An 18,424-nucleotide genomic window follows, 5' to 3' on the forward strand; every position below is an offset into this window, starting at 1 on the left:
CATCTATCCATTACAGATATTTAAATGTTCAATTATAAGTTCTCACTTCTGATAAAAATTGGAAAAGAAAAATCCTCCCTAACAATTGCAGTCTGTGACATAAGCAACTACAACAAATTATTTACAGACAAAAGAAATATTACATCTATTGCATTTATAAAAGTTTTTTTTCTGTCTTTGAATCCCATCAGTTCATTGAATAATTTTTTTTAAAAGACTAGCTGTTTTAATACAGTGAAACTTATATCACGATTTGGAATATTTCAAATTATGTAATACCATTATCTTATGCATTTTTTTATACTGCTTTTATCAAAATTATATAACATGTTGTATTGAAGAAGAAAAGAATAGTATATAATAATTCAAACATTCATTGATTCAAGACAACTTTAGTTATTATATAATAACACAAAATTCTACAGAAGTTTGAAATTTGTTTTATTAAAAGTTTAAAAGAAAAATAAGAAAATTATAAAAGTTTATCAACATACTGAAATTTCAGAAACAATAATGTGCATTTATCATTTCAATTCTTAAACTATAGAAGGGTTGGGGTGGGGTAGGAGGGGTCCTGATCTCTAAATCCCGCGCTAAAAACATGAAATCCTGAGGTCCCAAATTGAAATAAATTTAAATTCTGACATGTTACATATAAATAATGATAATAAAATAATACAATTTTGGCAACAATAAAAACATTGCAAAAGTATCTGATTTTATAATATTCTATTTAACTCAAAATTTATGAACTGCTAAAAAAAGCGACTCTAAATTAAAGGAATTCATCCCAAATATCTTTTTAACTAGCTGTAAATCCATCAACCCACTGAATTATCTTCATCATGGGAATTTTGGCATGTATTTTGTCAATCAGGACATACTTTATAACATGCAATTACAAATTTTAGGCAGATATTGACATTAATCACATCTGAAAATATAAATTCTACTGCCAAAATTAATCATTGCACATATTTGTGTGAAATATTTGCTGCAGTCACAATGCAGGTTTTGTTCCAATATCAAACAGGAACTGCATACCAGTACAAGCCATCAATTTACTTAAACATGGAAATAAACAAGAAAACTAATTTGAAAACTAGTCTTTTTGAAGCAATTTATCATTATATTCTGCCATTTTCAAGGTCCAACAATTTGATTTTGCATGATAAAATTAATCTTTATGTCTATGGAATATGCTTCAAAATCATTTATTTTTATAATTGTGTGCCACCTGTTTCAATAAATACTGAACTGTGGGTAATTTACAATTAGATCTGTCAGATAGTATAAAAAAATCTCGATATTTCAATTATGTTTTCCTGAAATACTAGTTATCTTTATAGCAGAATATCATGCAACAACTAGCTATACCCATAATCGTAAGCCTAAAATAGTTTTAATGACCCAGTTGCATTAATTCAAAACAATTTCAAGCAGACCTCTACAAATAAATATTACTCTATAAATAAATAACTTTTAAACAAATAACTTATTCATAATTTACGTACAATTTTGAAAACGGCAACTCTGTGGAATTCATTGCACAAAAAGATTAAATTTTTAATGAAAACAAACCATGATTGCTATGTTCAACTTTAATTGATATGCATAAAGATTAAAAAAAAAACATTTAGATTTCAAACAATTCCCAGACAGTCATAATAAAACTGCTTGCAAATAACAAACAAAGGGCAATTTAATATTAAAACTCCAGAAATAACAAACGTTTTAAGGGAAAGGAATACAGTGCACCTTTCTGCATGAAAAGATAGTGAATAATCAAGTTGACCTTTTTCACCACCTGTTATTCCAACCACTTATATACACATGATACACACCCGTTAAAAGTTCCAAGTGCAGAATGCTACAAACAAAGCATACATCAAATAGTTTTTAATTAAGAACATGCTGTGGGAAATTAGTTAGTTTACCATAATGGATTATGTATGCTCATTGCTGACAGAACAATTTTCATCATAACATTCTAATGAGTCGTGCCTTTTTTGCAATATTGTGCAAAACTAATTGTTTTCTTCAAAACAACATGTTAGATAATGCAGAACTATCTTGGCAGCTAGGCAAATATCACAAAAACTTCCAGGTTTTCAGTTGTTTTATTCTTTATCTAGGGCATATTAATTATTTGTGTGTGCCCTTAGTCAAATGTTTTTTCATTTTTATTTTGTTTTAGAGATTATCTTTCCTTTTTTAAACAAAGTTGAATTCTAATTGTTCCACATGTTATTGCTCATTAAAATAGTTGCTTTAGTCTTAGGAGAGGTTGCGAGTAATATATTTAATTCAATCATTTTTTAAAGCAATGGTTACCGGTAACTTCATACTTTTATATAACATAGAATATAAAAAAAATACATAACAAAGATAAAGAATAAATAAATGGAAGAACATTATGTAAAAAGCTTTAAAAAAAGATAACAAAGCAAGCATAGATTTAAGATAACTCTTATAAAATTAATTTTTTTTAATTTTCAGGCTTATATTCTTGTGAAATAATCTAAAGTGGTGATTACTCTTTTGCAAAATCAGTTAAGAAAAGTATCAACATCAATTTCCTTTACATAAAAGGCAGTACAAGTACTACAACTTATTCTGCATAAATTCGGAAATTGTTAATTGAAAAATTAATTTCAGATATCCTCAACAACTAATTAGGTGACAAGTAAAATATTTTCCTTTCAAGTGTGAATTAATTCCATATAAGAATCAATATTGGACCATTATATCAATTAACAAGAATGTGTCCATAGTACACGAATGCCCCACTCGCACTATCATTTTCTATGTTCAGTGGACCGTGAAATTGGGGTCAAAACTTTAATTTGGAATTAAAATTAGAAAGATCATATCATAGGGAACATGTGTACTAAGTTTCAAGTTGATGTAACTTTAACTTCATCAAAAACTATGTGTCCACAGTACACGGATGCCCCACTCACACTATCATTTTCTATGTTTAAAGGACTGTGAAATTGGAATAAATTCTCTAATTTGGCATTAAAATTAGAATGATCTTATCAAAGGGAACATGTATACTAAGTTTCAAGTTGATTGGACTTCTACTTCATCAAAAACTACCTTGACCAAAAACTTTAACCTGAAATTTGCACTGTCATTTTCTATGTTCAGTGAACCGTAAAATTGGGGTCAAAACTCTAATTTGGCATTTAAATTAGAAAGATCATATCATAGGGCACATGTATACTAAGTTTCAAGTTGATTGGACTTCAACTTCATCAAAAACTACCTTGACCAAAAACTTTAACCTGAAGCCAAAAACTTTAACCTGAAATTTGCACTATCATTTTCTATGTTCAGTGAACCGTAAAATTGGGGTCAAAACTCTAATTTGGCATTTAAATTAGAAAGATCATATCATAGGGCACATGTATACTAAGTTTCAAGTTGATTGGACTTCAACTTCATCAAAAACTACCTTGACCAAAAACTTTAACCTGAAGCCAAAAACTTTAACCTGAAATTTGCACTATCATTTTCTATCAGTGAACCGTAAAATTGGGGTCAAAACTCTAATTTGGCATTTAAATTAGAAAGATCATATCATAGGGCACATGTATACTAAGTTTCAAGTTGATTGGACTTCAACTTCATCAAAAACTACCTTGACCAAAAACTTTAACCTGAAGCCAAAAACTTTAACCTGAAATTTGCACTATCATTTTCTATCAGTGAACCGTAAAATTGGGGTCAAAACTCTAATTTGGCATTTAAATTAGAAAGATCATATCATAGGGCACATGTATACTAAGTTTCAAGTTGATTGGACTTCAACTTCATCAAAAACAACCTTGACCAAAAACTTTAACCTGAAGCGGGACAGACGGACGAACGGACGAACGAACAGACGGACGAACGGACGCACAGACCAGAAAACATAATGCCCATAAATGGGGCATAAAAACAAATGTGGCTTATGTCGCAGTATCATACAAACAGTAATTAAAATAATGCAGATCTAAAAAAAAAACATGGGAATATAACATGTTCAATATTGCAATTCATTCCTCTTTAACCAATATTTGAAAATATGGTAGCATCTTTGTCCAAAGAATTCTATATTTAAATATACAATTCCTTGCTTTGTCAATGATGAAGAATTAGAAATAACAACTTTAAATACGTATAACTAACAATTACTTTTTTTCTGGTAAAAATCTTGAAAGAACCGTTGCTAGAAAAGCAAGCTTATATTAAAATAATCAATTTTATATGTAATTTTTATATAATTCTGTCTATTTGATTGGTAAATTGTTTTAAGAATTGAAGTTTATGACCCAGAAAAAACCCTCACTATTATTGGGAAACATCAACATTTTCCAGGGATTTCCGTAGATTTCAAAGTACTTTTTTTACACCAAATAAAATGTGGGTTTCTTTACTTCTTCGCCTCATAATAAACAATAAGTTCATTCTGAATAAGATCATTATAATATCACTGAAACATACCTGAAAAACATTCAGATATGATTACCTTTATTTACTATATATTATCCATGTAAAAGAATAGTAATTTTATATACTATCATTACCCAAAAATAACCTTGTTATATGGTACTTAATTTAAGGTTCAATAAAACCTATATCAATAAATTCATTAATAACAGGAAAATTAATTCATAAAAAAGCACTTTCTCATTAACTTCTACCCAGTTAATGCAAAATAAATTGATGTTTTACAAAAAAAAATACGTTCAATTTGCTATAAAGATTACTACCAGTAAATATGAAAATAGTTCTGAAACAAAAACATAAAAGCAATTTGTTCTCTCTATTGAACTAGAAAAGTTACCGAGGACACTTTGTTCAATATGGCATAAAAAACATGTAAACAGTCTATTAAATGATAGTACCATCTGTCGTCAACTTGCAGGTGCATACAATTTCTCTGAATATCGATCTGCAAGTTTAATCTATTACCTGGAAAGTTTAGGTGAAATCAATTAAAGCACAGTCCTCTTTGTTTTTCTTCTGTCAACAGATACCAATCTTTCTCTTATTTCATGATATGATTCAATTATGTCAATTAAATATATAAACATCTAATTGAATTTGCAAAATAAATATTTACTAAATAAAACTATGGTATTTATTTTGCAATCTGAAATGAAAAGTTTGACTCATCTTTAATGGTTATAAAAGCCTATAAAAGTGTTGATGATACTGTTGAAAATGACTTATGTTACACTCAGGGCAAAAATATCGATAGATAAGTAATGCTTTTACCTATTTCAAGGACAAAACAATTATTCATTACAAAAATATAAAAAAAAAATCATTGTTTTATTGTTTTACTTGCAAAATTAGTTCAAAACCATTATCTGAAATCAATCAAAAGTTCAAACAACTCAAGTGTTGATGAACTAACATATTAGCTTTCTTAGGTCAAATTTAAATCATATTCTAAATGTGAAAAAATATTTTTCATGACCATAATGTTATATGAAATCAAAAGTTTTGCATTTGTATAAATACACTTTCCTACTACCGGTATGTAACCTGATTTCTAATTTCATATTATTTATTTTTTGGGTTGCTGTCTTGATTACAAGTACCAAACCTCTCATCAAATAATCTATGTTCCATGCAAATGAAGAATTGTCCTTGTGAAGGAATACTGTACATTAAAGCGAAAAGATTACTATTGAGTAACCACTACAAAGAATAAAAGAAGCATTCCAACGCTTTCAAATCTGTGCCAAAATATGTAACAGTATCACCTAACTAAAACAATATACTTATGTAATTCTGTAAATCTCTTTATTATGTTGATTCCTAACATATGTTTACTTATTAATGGCATATCATTGCATCATCATCCATAAAACATCAAAGTGTATGTCTTGGTGTTATGTAATGATCCCAAATTACCTACACAAAGCATCAAAGTGTATGTCTTGGTGTTACGTAATGATCCCAAATTACCTACACAAAGCATCAAAGTGTATGTCTTGGTGTTATGTAATGATCCCAAATTACCTACACAAAGCATCAAAGTGTATGTCTTGGTGTTATGTAATGATCCCAAATTACCTACACAAAGCATCAAAGTGTATGTCTTGGTGTTATGTAATGATTCCAAATTACCTACACAAAGCATCAAAGTATATGTCTTGGTGTTATGTAATGATCCCAAATTACCAACATAAAGCATCAAAGTGTATGTCTTGGTGTTATGTAATGATCCCAAATTACCTACATAAAGCATCAAAGTATATGTCTTGGTGTTATGTAATGATCCCAAATTACCTACACAAAGCATCAAAGTGTATGTCTTGGTGTTATGTAATGATCCCAAATTACCTACACAAAGCATCAAAGTGTATGTCTTGGTGTTATGTAATGATCCCAAATTACCTACACAAAGCATCAAAGTGTATGTCTTGGTGTTATGTAATGATCCAAAATTACCTACACAAAGCATCAAAGTGTATGTCTTGGTGTTATGTAATGATCCCAAATTACCTACACAAAGCATCAAAGTGTATGTCTTGGTGTTATGTAATGATCCCAAATTACCTACACAAAGCATCAAAGTGTATGTCTTGGTGTTATGTAATGATCCCAAATTACCTACACAAAGCATCAAAGTGTATGTCTTGGTGTTATGTAATGATCCAAAATTACCTACACAAAGCATCAAAGTGTATGTCTTGGTGTTATGTAATGATCCCAAATTACCTACACAAAGCATCAAAGTGTATGTCTTGGTGTTATGTAATGACTCCAAATTACCTACACAAAGCATCAAAGTGTATGTCTTGGTGTTATGTAATGATCCCAAATTACCTACACAAAGCATCAAAGTGTATGTCTTGGTGTTATGTAATGATCCAAAATTACCTACACAAAGCATCAAAGTGTATGTCTTGGTGTTATGTAATGATCCCAAATTACCTACATAAAGCATCAAAGTGTATGTCTTGGTGTTATGTAATGACTCCAAATTACCTACACAAAGCATCAAAGTGTATGTCTTGGTGTTATTTAATGATCCAAAATTACCTACATAAAGCATCAAAGTGTATGTCTTGGTGTTATGTAATGATCCCAAATTACCTACACAAAGCATCAAAGTGTATGTCTTGGTGTTATGTAATGATCCAAAATTACCTACACAAAGCATCAAAGTGTATGTCTTGGTGTTATGTAATGATCCCAAATTACCTACACAAAGCATCAAAGGGTATGTCTTGGTGTTATGTAATGATCCCAAATTACCTACACAAAGCATCAAAGTGTATGTCTTGGTGTTATGTAATGATCCCAAATTACCTACACAAAGCATCAAAGTGTATGTCTTGGTGTTATGTAATGATCCCAAATTACCTACACAAAGCATCAAAGTGTATGTCTTGGTGTTATGTAATGATCCCAAATTACCTACACAAAGCATCAAAGTGTATGTCTTGGTGTTATGTAATGATCCCAAATTACCTACACAAAGCATCAAAGTATATGTCTGGGTGTTATGTAATGATCCAAAATTACCTACACAAAGCATCGAAGTGTATGTCTAGGTGTTATGTAATGATCCCAAATTACCTACACAAAGCATCAAAGTGTATGTCTTGGTGTTATGTAATGATCCCAAATTACCTACACAAAGCATCGAAGTGTATGTCTTGGTGTTATGTAATGATCCCAAATTACCTACACAAAAAAAACTTCTAATAAAGTAAGCATAGGAACAATGAATTAACTAAGATGTACTGTGAGCAACCAGATACTGTCAGACTTGGGTGGACAGACAATCAGGGTTACTTCTTTCTGCTAGGTATTCAGACCTCCCATCCTATTAAATATCTCATATTTTTCAATTATGGACTCTTTGACATATTGACTGAGGGGAAAGTCTGAGCCTCACCATTCAGTATAATCTAACAGGTCCATATATAACATATTGACTGAGTGAAAGTCCTTAATTTGTATGTTTTAAAATATGTAGATCATATTGTAAGTTTGAAAAGGATATTGACTCTATGTTACTATTTTTGGAAATGATATTGATACTATGTTACTATTTTTGGAAATGATATTGATACTATGTTACTATTTTTGGAAATGATATTGAGGCTAATAATTGTTCCTTTTTTTAGTATCATGGCATCAAAATCATAAATAAAGAAGCATAGAGTCAACATGTCAAACTAGTGAAATACAAAATATATATTGGAAAACATGTGATGAAATAAACCAATGAGAAACACACAAAAAAAAAACCATATGTAATATTCAAATATAATTTACCCACTTGGTTCAAAAGGAACTATTTTCTTTGGTTTGATTGCTTTAATTATGTCAGTGGTCTACAAAATATTTCCAAGAAGTTTTCAAATTTGTTGGAGCAACAAGAGTAAACATATTGTCAACAAATAATTGGGAATCTGACAGAAATATTAGCTAAGCTCTCTATTGTATTCAACGTCATTGACCAAAATATATCTGATTAATCTTTGACATGTAACCAGTTGTGACCTTGACCAATTATCAAGACCAGTTCAAATGCTCCTTGATCTTCAAGAACATGGGTTTGAGTTATAACAAATACTTTTTTCATGAACAAGTGACAGCATGAGTTATAAACTGGATATAAGTTTGTAGTAGAGTAATTATGGCCTAAAGCAAAATTACAAGGCAACTAAGAACAATGACCTTGACTTTTAAGATACTACCTTGAGTTAGGGTAATCAAATCAAATCTTTGATCATTCATTGGAATAAATTGTTTTGAATTGCAAACATATGGCTGAGAAACTAAATAGAGATTATGTATATCAGAGAGTCAAAGATAATAGACAGATGCATGTGACAACTTCTGCTTAACTCTTCAAACTGTGTGGGTATAGTACTTTTTTTCTTTAAAACCTCTGTTCTCAGATTGCTTCAACAGTCCTTTGATGAAAGCAATGTAAATAATCTACAAACTGCAAATAATTTTCACTTAATCTATTTTTGTCTTTTTGCTACAATTATTTCTTAACTATCAATACTTGATACTAAGTAGCAGGTAACCACTGCAAATTAAAAGATTTTAAATTGCCTGTGCAAATTTTACAATTGTACATTTTATTTTCAATCTGCATTTTTCTATGCAATTCAATAATTCAAGCTCATACTGATACGTTATCATTCTTTCCCATCACTAAAACCAATAAGTAATGTTTAGTCAGAAAATAAAACAGCTGAATAAAAAACAAATTTTCAAACTGAGAAATCCAATGTATAAAAGATAAATCTAATGATGGATTGTGTACTGAGTAAATAAATTTAGTTAACTTCCTGCAAGCAGCAGCTCTTTGAAGGCTGTGAGCAAACATTGTACCTGTAAATTCATTGATTTTCAAATTGAGGGTAAAACAGGGGACTTGGGGTGTTTTAGAGTGTTTTTATTGAAATTAATTAAAATTCACAAGAAAAAAATCTGAAAATTTCATTCTCATATAGAAAGCACACTTTGGGTTGGCCCTAATATTTTGATAAAGGTTACAGAATTTGGAATGTTGTAACTTTCAATGCCCTTAACTCCTTTGAATAACAATAAAAATTATTGCATTATCATATTTTGCAAGAAAATCCCACAATTACATGTACATCTTTTTTTTTGTATGTGTATCTAAATAATGCAGACTGCCAATATGAAAATAAGAAGATGTTGAATAGTTGCCAATGAGACAATCTGTATAATCATCAAAGACCAAATGTCATACAACTTAACAATGAGCAAAACCCATACCACATACTTAGCTGTAAAAGTCCAGCAATGACAAATGTAACCAGATGCTCCGCAGGGCGTAGCTTTATACGACCGCAGAGGTTGAACCCTGAACGGTTAGGGCAAGTATGGACACAACATTCAAGCTGGATTCAGCTCTAAATTTGGATTGTGATTAAATAGTTGACACAGCATAGGTTTCTGACACAGAATGAATGTGTTCTAATGAACTTAAAATTTTTGTTTCTCTTAGAGCAATTCACTATGCTGTTGAATATTAATCCTCTCAAAAAAATGTTTGAAGAAATTTTCTTTTTTATTTATGAAATTTCAAATGAGAAAAATTGAACCCAATTTTTTTAATCACATCCCCCTTTCCCTTATTCCAAAACTAATCTCAATTAAAATTTCTAATGGAGTTTGCAACAATAACTACTCATTTAAATACATCATAAAATATTAAGATGTAAAAAAACTGCTTGTTATCACTGAATGGTAAAGATTATTTTAATTTATCAGTTGGTAGTAAAAAGTGAATATACATTGTATATTGTATATAACAAAGATTTAAGTTGATTCTGGACAAAGAAAGATAACTCCAATTAAAAAAAAATCTTGCTTTTTGCAATTAGATATTTCTTGCTTACTATTCTGGACAAAGAAAGATAACTCTAATTAAAAAAAAATTTGATATTTCACAATATTGTGCAATTAGATATTTCTTGCCATTGCGCAATACTGTGCAATTGAAAAGACTTGCTATTACACAATACTTAATATAATAATTTTAGATCCTGATTTGGACCAACTTGAAAACTGGGCCCATAATAAAAAATCTAAGTACATTTTTGGATTCAGCATATCAAAGAACTTCAAGATTTCAATTTTTGTTAAAATCAGACTAAGTTTAATTTTGGACCCTTTGGACTTTAGTGTAGACCAATTTGAAAACAGGACCAAAAATGAAGAATCTACATACACAGTTAGATTTGGAATATCAAAGAACCCCATTTATTCAATTTTTGATGAAATCAAACAAAGTTTAATTTTGGACCCCGATTTGGACCAACTTGAAAACTGGGCCAATAATCAAGAATCTAAGTACATTTTTAGATTCAGCATATCAAAGAACCTAACTGATTCATTTTTTGTCAAAATCAAACTAAGTTTAATTTTGGACCCTTTGGACCTTAATGTAGACCAATTTGAAAACGGGACCAAAAGTTAAGAATCTACATACACAGTCATGACAGTTAGATTCAGCATATCAAAGAACCCCAATTATTCAATTTTGATGAAATCAAACAAAAGTTTAATTTTGGACCCTTTAGGCCCCTTATTATGTTGGGACCAAAACTCCCAAAATCAAACCCAACCTTTCTTTTATGGTCATAAACCTTGTGTTTAAATTTCATAGATTTCTATTTACTTATACTAACGTTATGGTGCGAAAACCAAGAAAAATGCTTATTTGGGCCCCTTTTTGGCCCCTAATTCCTAAACTGTTGGGACCTAAACTCCCAAAATCAATCCCAACCTTCCTTTTGTAGTCATTAACATTGTGTTTAAATTTCATTGATTTCTATTTACTTAAACTTATGTTATTGTGCGAAAACCAAGAATAATGCTTATTTGGGCCCTTTTTTGGCCCCCAATTCCTAAACTGTTGAGACCAAAACTCCCAAAATCAATCCCAACCGTTCTTTTGTGGTCATAAACCTTGTGTCAAAATTTCATAGATTTCTATTAACTTAAACTAAAGTTATAGTGCGAAAACCAAGAAAATGCTTATTTGGGCCCTTTTTGGCCCCTAATTCCTAAAATGTTGGGACCAAAACTCCCAAAATCAATACCAACCTTCCTTTTGTGGTCATAAACCTTGTGTTAAAATTTCATAGATTTCCATTCACTTTTACTAAAGTTAGAGTGCGAAAACTAAAAGTATTCGGACGCCGGACGACGACGACGACGACGACGACGACGACGCCGACGCCAACGTGATAGCAATATACGACGAAAATTTTTTCAAAATTTGCGGTCGTATAAAAACAATTCAGATGAGAAAAATAACGGCCTGATAAATGTACAAAACAATAAGCAAGAAACAAATATGATTTACAGCAACGAACAACAATTACCAAGTTACAGCAACGAACAACAACCACCGAGTTACAGGCTCTTACATAAGATTAATTCTTCAGAAACTGAAAGGTAGATTATATTTAAAGATCAAATTTCTGCATTTCAATGGGAAACCTGTTTTCAAGTTCCTTTTTATGTTTTTTTGTCCTTAATTCTTATCAGCCTTTATCGATCAAATTAATTTACAAGAGGGTTTTTCTTAAATGTTTTCATGTAACTATTCAGGAAATTATTGAAAATTAACTTCTTTACAAGCAATTTTTAAATTACAATAATCTGCGGCCATAATAAAGCATCTAAGATTATTGATGCCTTATCTAAACAAGTTACTGGCATTGGAGATAAGAGATTACAATGACACTTTCTACCATAATACCATGGGTATTTTGTAACTGTATGAATAAAAGTAGAATATTTACCGGTAATCAATTTTGGTGGATTTTAGTTTTAAGGGGTACAACCATTTATCATTTCACCAATTTTTAATTACTTTGTGAGAGCTAAGAATCAGAGGAGGAAAAAAAAAACTTTAAGATGTCAACATATAAGACAAAGGATACTACATACAAAATAGTTACACAAGCATTGGTACATTTGAAGAGGCCTGTGAGGCAATTAAAAAGTAAAAAAAATTAAAATCTAAAATGAAATCAGTATAATGATGACATAAAGCTCATCTATTTCAGCACTTTATGAGCAAAAATTATATTACACTTGATAACTTTTATTGAGTTATTATTATGTGTTATATAACGTAAGATAATTATTATTTATTCTATAAATATGTGACCTTTGTTGATTGTCGGTAGTATTACAATCCTCTCCAGGAATACAATGAAGTGATGATGAGTTAAGCCCTTTTCAACTGATTTATATAGTTTGTTCATATGTTGTCCTGTTACACCACTGGTGCCAGCAAACTAGATTATAGCACTGCCACATTCTGCATGGGCCAGTCCCAAGTCAAGATTATGTGATTCAGTGGTTGTCTTTTAAGGCTTTATATTATATAGTATATATGTTCTTTGTTCATTGTTTTTTTTTCATAAATCAGGCAGTTAGTTTTTTTTAATTGTTTTATATATGTCATTTAAGGGCTTTTATAGCCGACTTTAAGCATTATGCTACACTAACCTGTAGTTGTTAACTTCTCTTATCTGGTCTCTGTTAGAGAGTTGTCTTATAGGCAATCATACAACATCTTCTTATTTTTATAAACAAAAAAATTAAAAAAATATAAAGCCAGTATGACATGTATGATGACAATTTGCTTCATCTATTTAAAAATGTATGAGAAAAAAATATAGTACACTTGATAACTTCTATTATTATGTGTTGTTATATAACAGCCAAGATAATCAATATTAACATCTATAAATTTGTGCACTTAGTTAATTGTCAGTATTACAATCTTCACCAGGAAGACAGTGCATCACATTAACAATCAAACATTCAGTCACATGACCCTACTAAATAAATGTCTTGGAAACTGCATCAAGCTAGCAATAAATGTCACAGAATAAATATTACCATATGTGGTTTTAAATTAATACTGTGCTTTTCTTAGTTAATTTGAACTTTCAGCATCCAAAAAAGAATTCAAATCAAATTAAAATTCAATTTACCCAAAGTCAATCCAATTAAATGTATCTTTAAAGTCAATTTAAATGTAACTTAGGAGCAGATAATGGAGAAATAATCTCATAAAATGATTGGTAATCTGACAAAAGGAACTAAAAGTGAATAAAATCTTTCCTCTATAGGGAATAGGGTTTTATCAATTGATGACAGTTCAACATCCAGCTGCAAACAATATATGAATATTAAGGTTAATAATTTGTAAATATGATATGTATTACGAAATATCCTGGGAAATGTGTCAGATGTACCAAACACTAGTTCAAATTTTAATTATACATTAACATACTGACTTCATTATTTAAAATTTCATATTTCTTTTATCAATCCCAATAATAATGTAAAGTCTTTCAATTCAATTTTTTCTCCTGTTTTTCCTGGCAAGAGTTACAAGACTTTTAAAAATGTTTGAATTACAGCAACGTTTCACATATGTGCACCTATACATGTACTTGCATAAGGCTGATTTCTATCTCATTCAATGTGCACTGCATTATAAAAACTTCCAGATGAAGATTCCAGTGAAAGCAGTTAATAAAGGAAACTGACCCACTGCCGTACATGGAATATACATCAAATCAATTCTACTTTGATGTCAATTTCAATATCAATATCATCAAAATCAATTAATAAACCATTATATCAAGGTCTGTGATTTAATTTCACTATGATAATTGTATTTATTTAAGCTTTAATCTCATATAACATGTCAGTTAGATTATCATCTAAATGGATCTCATTTGTACAAAGTCACCAATATGTGTCACTATGACATTTCATAGACCAATAATACAAGGATTTTTCACTTGGATAATTCATAAACAAAAACAAAGTACTTAGAGACATGTACTAAAGAAAATTAAATAGTTGACACAGCATAGGTTTCTGACACAGAATGAATGTGGTCTAATGAACTTAAAAATTTTTTTTTGCCTTTGAGCAATTCACTATGCTGTTGAATATTAATCCTCTCAAAAAAATGTTTGAAGAAATTTTCTTTTTATTTATGAAATCTGAAATGAGAAAAATTTAACCCCCCCCCCTTTTTTTCACATCCCCGTTTCCCTTTTTCCAAAACTGATATCAATTCAAATTTCTAATGGAGTTTGCAACAATAACTACTCTTTTAAATACATCATAAAATATTAAAATGTAAAATATGTGCTTGTTATCACTGAATGGTAAAGATTGGTTGGTAGTAAAAGTGAATATACATTGTTTATTGTATAAAACAATAAAAAAAACTTCATCAGCAACATTTTATATTGGCAAATTTCCAATGAAGTTATTTACATAAAGTTATTGGCAAATAAAAATAGAAAATGACATCATAGTCATGTCTGGCAAATGTCCAACATACATTATCTAAAAACATTTTAGATAAGATAAGGAAAAAAAGCTTCATCAGCAACATTTTATATTGGCAAATTTCCAATGAAGTTATTTACATAAAGTTATTGGCAAATAAAAATAGAAAATGACATCATAGTCATGTCTGGCAAATTTCCAACATATATTATCAACTACTATTCTATACAAAGAAAGATAACTCCAATTGAAAATTAATTGCTATTGCACAATATTGTGCAATTAGATATTTCTTGCTATTGTGCAATACTGTGCAATTGAAAATTTCTTGCTATTGCACAATACTTGATATGGAATCCTGATTTGGACCTACTTGAAAACTGGGCCCATAATCAAAAATCAAAGTACATGTTTAAATAAAGCATATCAAATAAGCCCAAGAATTTAATTTTTGTTAAAATCAAACTTAGTTTAATTTTGGACCCTTTGGACCTTAATGTAGACCAATTTGAAAACTGGACCAAAAATTAAGAATCTACATACACAGTTAGATTTGGCATATCAAAGAACCCATTTATTCAATTTTTGATGAAATCAAACAAAGTTTAATTTTGGACCCCCATTTGGACCAACTTGAAAACTAGGCCAATAATTAAAAATCTAAGTACATTTTTAAATTCAGCATATCAGAGAACCCCAAGGATTCAATTTTTGTTAAAATCAAACTAAGTTTAATTTTGGACCCTTTGGACCTTAATGTAGACCAATTTGAAAACGGGACCAAAAATTAAGAATCTACATACATAGTTAGATTCGGCATATCAAAGAACCCCAATTATTCAATTTTTGATGAAATCACACAAAGTTCAATTTTGGACCCTTTGGGCCCCTTATCCCTAAACTGTTGGGACCAAAACTCCCAAAATCAAACCCAACCTTCCTTTTATGGTCATAAACCTTGTGTTTAAATTTCATAGATTTCTATTTACTTATACTAAAGTTATGATGCAAAAACCAAAAATAATGCTTATTTGGGCCCCTTTTTGGCCCCTAATTCATAAACTGTTGTGACCTCAACTCCAAAAATCAATCCCAACCTTCCTTTTGTGGTCATAAACCTTGTTTTTAAATTTCATTGATTTCTATTTACTTATACTAAAGTTATTGTGCGAAAACCAAGAATAATGCTTATTTGGGCCCTTTTTTGGCCCTTAAATCCTAAACTGTTAGAACCAAAACTCCCAAAATCAATCCCAACCATCCTTTTGTGGTCATAAACCTTGTGTCAAAATTTCATAGATTTCTATTCACTTAAACTAAAGTTATAGTGCGAAAACCAAGAAAATGCTTATTTGGGCCCTTTTTGGCCCCTAATTCCTAAAATGTTGGGACCAAAACTCCCAAAATCAATCCCAACCTTCCTTTTGTGGTCATAAACCTTGTGTTAAAATTTCATTGATTTCTATTCACTTTTACTAAAGTTAGAGTGCGAAAACTAAAAGTATTCGGACGACGACGACGACGACGCCAACGCCAACGTGATAGCAATATACGACCAAAAAATTAAAATTTTTGCGGTCGTATAAAAAATCATTTGACTTCGTAAAATATTTCTTTTTTCTTTGTGAAATGATTTCTTGAAAACAACAGATAAGTGATAGGCAAATTGAAAGGAAGTTTAATAACTCGTGAAAGGTACCCTCATTAATTCTATAGTTGCAAAGATTTTACATGTTAACTTCTTTACTTTATTTGTTCTTTAGTAGATATAAATGTTAATATGAAGACATCCCAATAACTGTTGAGGCTTTCAAAATGCTTTCCATCGAAAAAAGCATTAAGTACATCATACCATTAGTATATTAATTTATTTTCATGGGATAATCAATTTTCCTAGACTGAGGAAAACTTGTATTTTTTTTGGATATTTGATTTTTTTGTTTTTGTCAATCTCTTCATACAAAGCCTATAGAAAATGTGTTATTCTTGTCTCATCTGTACCCATAAAATCCACAAAAATTGGTATTCAACGAATAAATATGAATCCACAGTATTTATCATTCCCATTGAAATGCTGCCCACTGTAACCATCCCTTGAAATTTTGTTCTTGCTTTTATAACTTAACAAAGGAAGCTGATGTTTTCTTACATCTAACATTTGAAGACTTTCCTGGTATTTAATTTAAATAGGCCCAAATCTAAGTGCAAAATATTTGTTCATTTACTATCATTTGTAAACTAAAATTAACTTTTTGCTTCATTCTATTGGTCTGTTATGTACTTTTAAGTACATTTGACATTTAAGGTTCTACAATAGCCATAAATTGTAAATAATCCAGACTACAAGCCATGAGTAATGACTCTATTTTTACCAATAACTCTAGAGAATTCCAAGTGACATTCAGACAATACTGAACTGTAATTACAATTCACTGTAGATGACAGAACCAATATTTCATTTTTTCACAGATACACTAATATTATACTGTTTTCCTTTTCTTACGGATACTTAACGGAAAACCACTCAGGAGAATTCATGTTAACAAAAGGGCTTCTGAGTAACTGAGTACCAATGCATTCAGACCTTGCAACACTGAATGACATCATCAGTAGACATTATCTAATATCACCCACACAGTTTTACTAATGAACTTTTAATTTTCTTCTGGTCAGAGGCATCACCAAACATACAAATACATTTTAAATTGTTGGTATTCTTTCGAAAACTAATGATAAACTTTGTTTTGCTTCTAATATGTGGTCTAAAGACTTATTTTTGACTGTATTGCATGCTTTTTACTGACCTTAAATAAATTGGATTTGATTTGATTTTGATTATGATTTAGTAATATCATGAAAAAACCTTCAGTGAGCAAGCTAACACCAACATAGTTAAGACCGGACGTTATTACTGGTCCTTTCCCCTAAAAAAAAATAGTCCCGCCTTTTAGACTTTTCATTATTTAATTCATCCAAGGTTTTGATTAGTGGAAACCAGCATCCAATTTTAAGAGAACCTGTTAATATAGAAAGAAGAAATAAAATGATTAATTTCCCTTCCTATTATAAAAAAAAAAAAAAAAATCAAAATGAGTTGATTTAGCCTTATAATGCATATGCAGGTGAAGGAAAAAAATGTTATTCAATATTCCTGAGAATATTCCAGTGCTCAAAGCCTTTTAAGTTTTAAGTGAGGGCTCAAATGGTTGGAAAACCATGATTTAAATATCAGTGATTTCCAAATCTACCAATGGTGTTTCACATCAAGTCAAATATTCTGTTGACAGTACTATAGCTCTGTGTGTTCTCTGAATTAATAGATCATTCTAAAGTTCAATATATCCACTTTTCTGCTAAATTAAGATATAATTTAAAAGCAGGGCTTGTTAATGTTTCTGTTGTGTTCAGTTATTTCTGAAATAATTTATTCCACTTATTGAAAAAATTCAACACACTTTGTTATCTTTTAACTCAATTAAAAAAAACAAAATAATTCAATTTGCAAACAATATGATACAAGTTTTCAAAGGTTATCATCTTTAACACTATGTCTTTAAGATAATAAAATCAACCACGTCAA

The 18,424-nt window shown here is 30.0% G+C and overlaps 2 protein-coding genes across 2 annotated transcripts in view; one reads left to right on the plus strand and one right to left on the minus strand.

Moving 5' to 3' along the window:
* The window catches only part of LOC143075937 (mitochondrial inner membrane protease subunit 2-like), a 60,087-nt gene that overhangs the window by 13,256 nt on the left and 28,407 nt on the right, over positions 1 to 18,424 (minus strand). The window lies entirely within an intron of this gene.
* Positions 1 to 18,424, plus strand: part of LOC143075917 (leucine-rich repeat neuronal protein 1-like) — a 31,596-nt gene that overhangs the window by 2,003 nt on the left and 11,169 nt on the right. The window lies entirely within an intron of this gene.

This window comes from Mytilus galloprovincialis, chromosome 1, assembly GCF_965363235.1.
Source record: "Mytilus galloprovincialis chromosome 1, xbMytGall1.hap1.1, whole genome shotgun sequence".
NCBI classification, from domain to species: domain Eukaryota; kingdom Metazoa; phylum Mollusca; class Bivalvia; order Mytilida; family Mytilidae; genus Mytilus; species Mytilus galloprovincialis.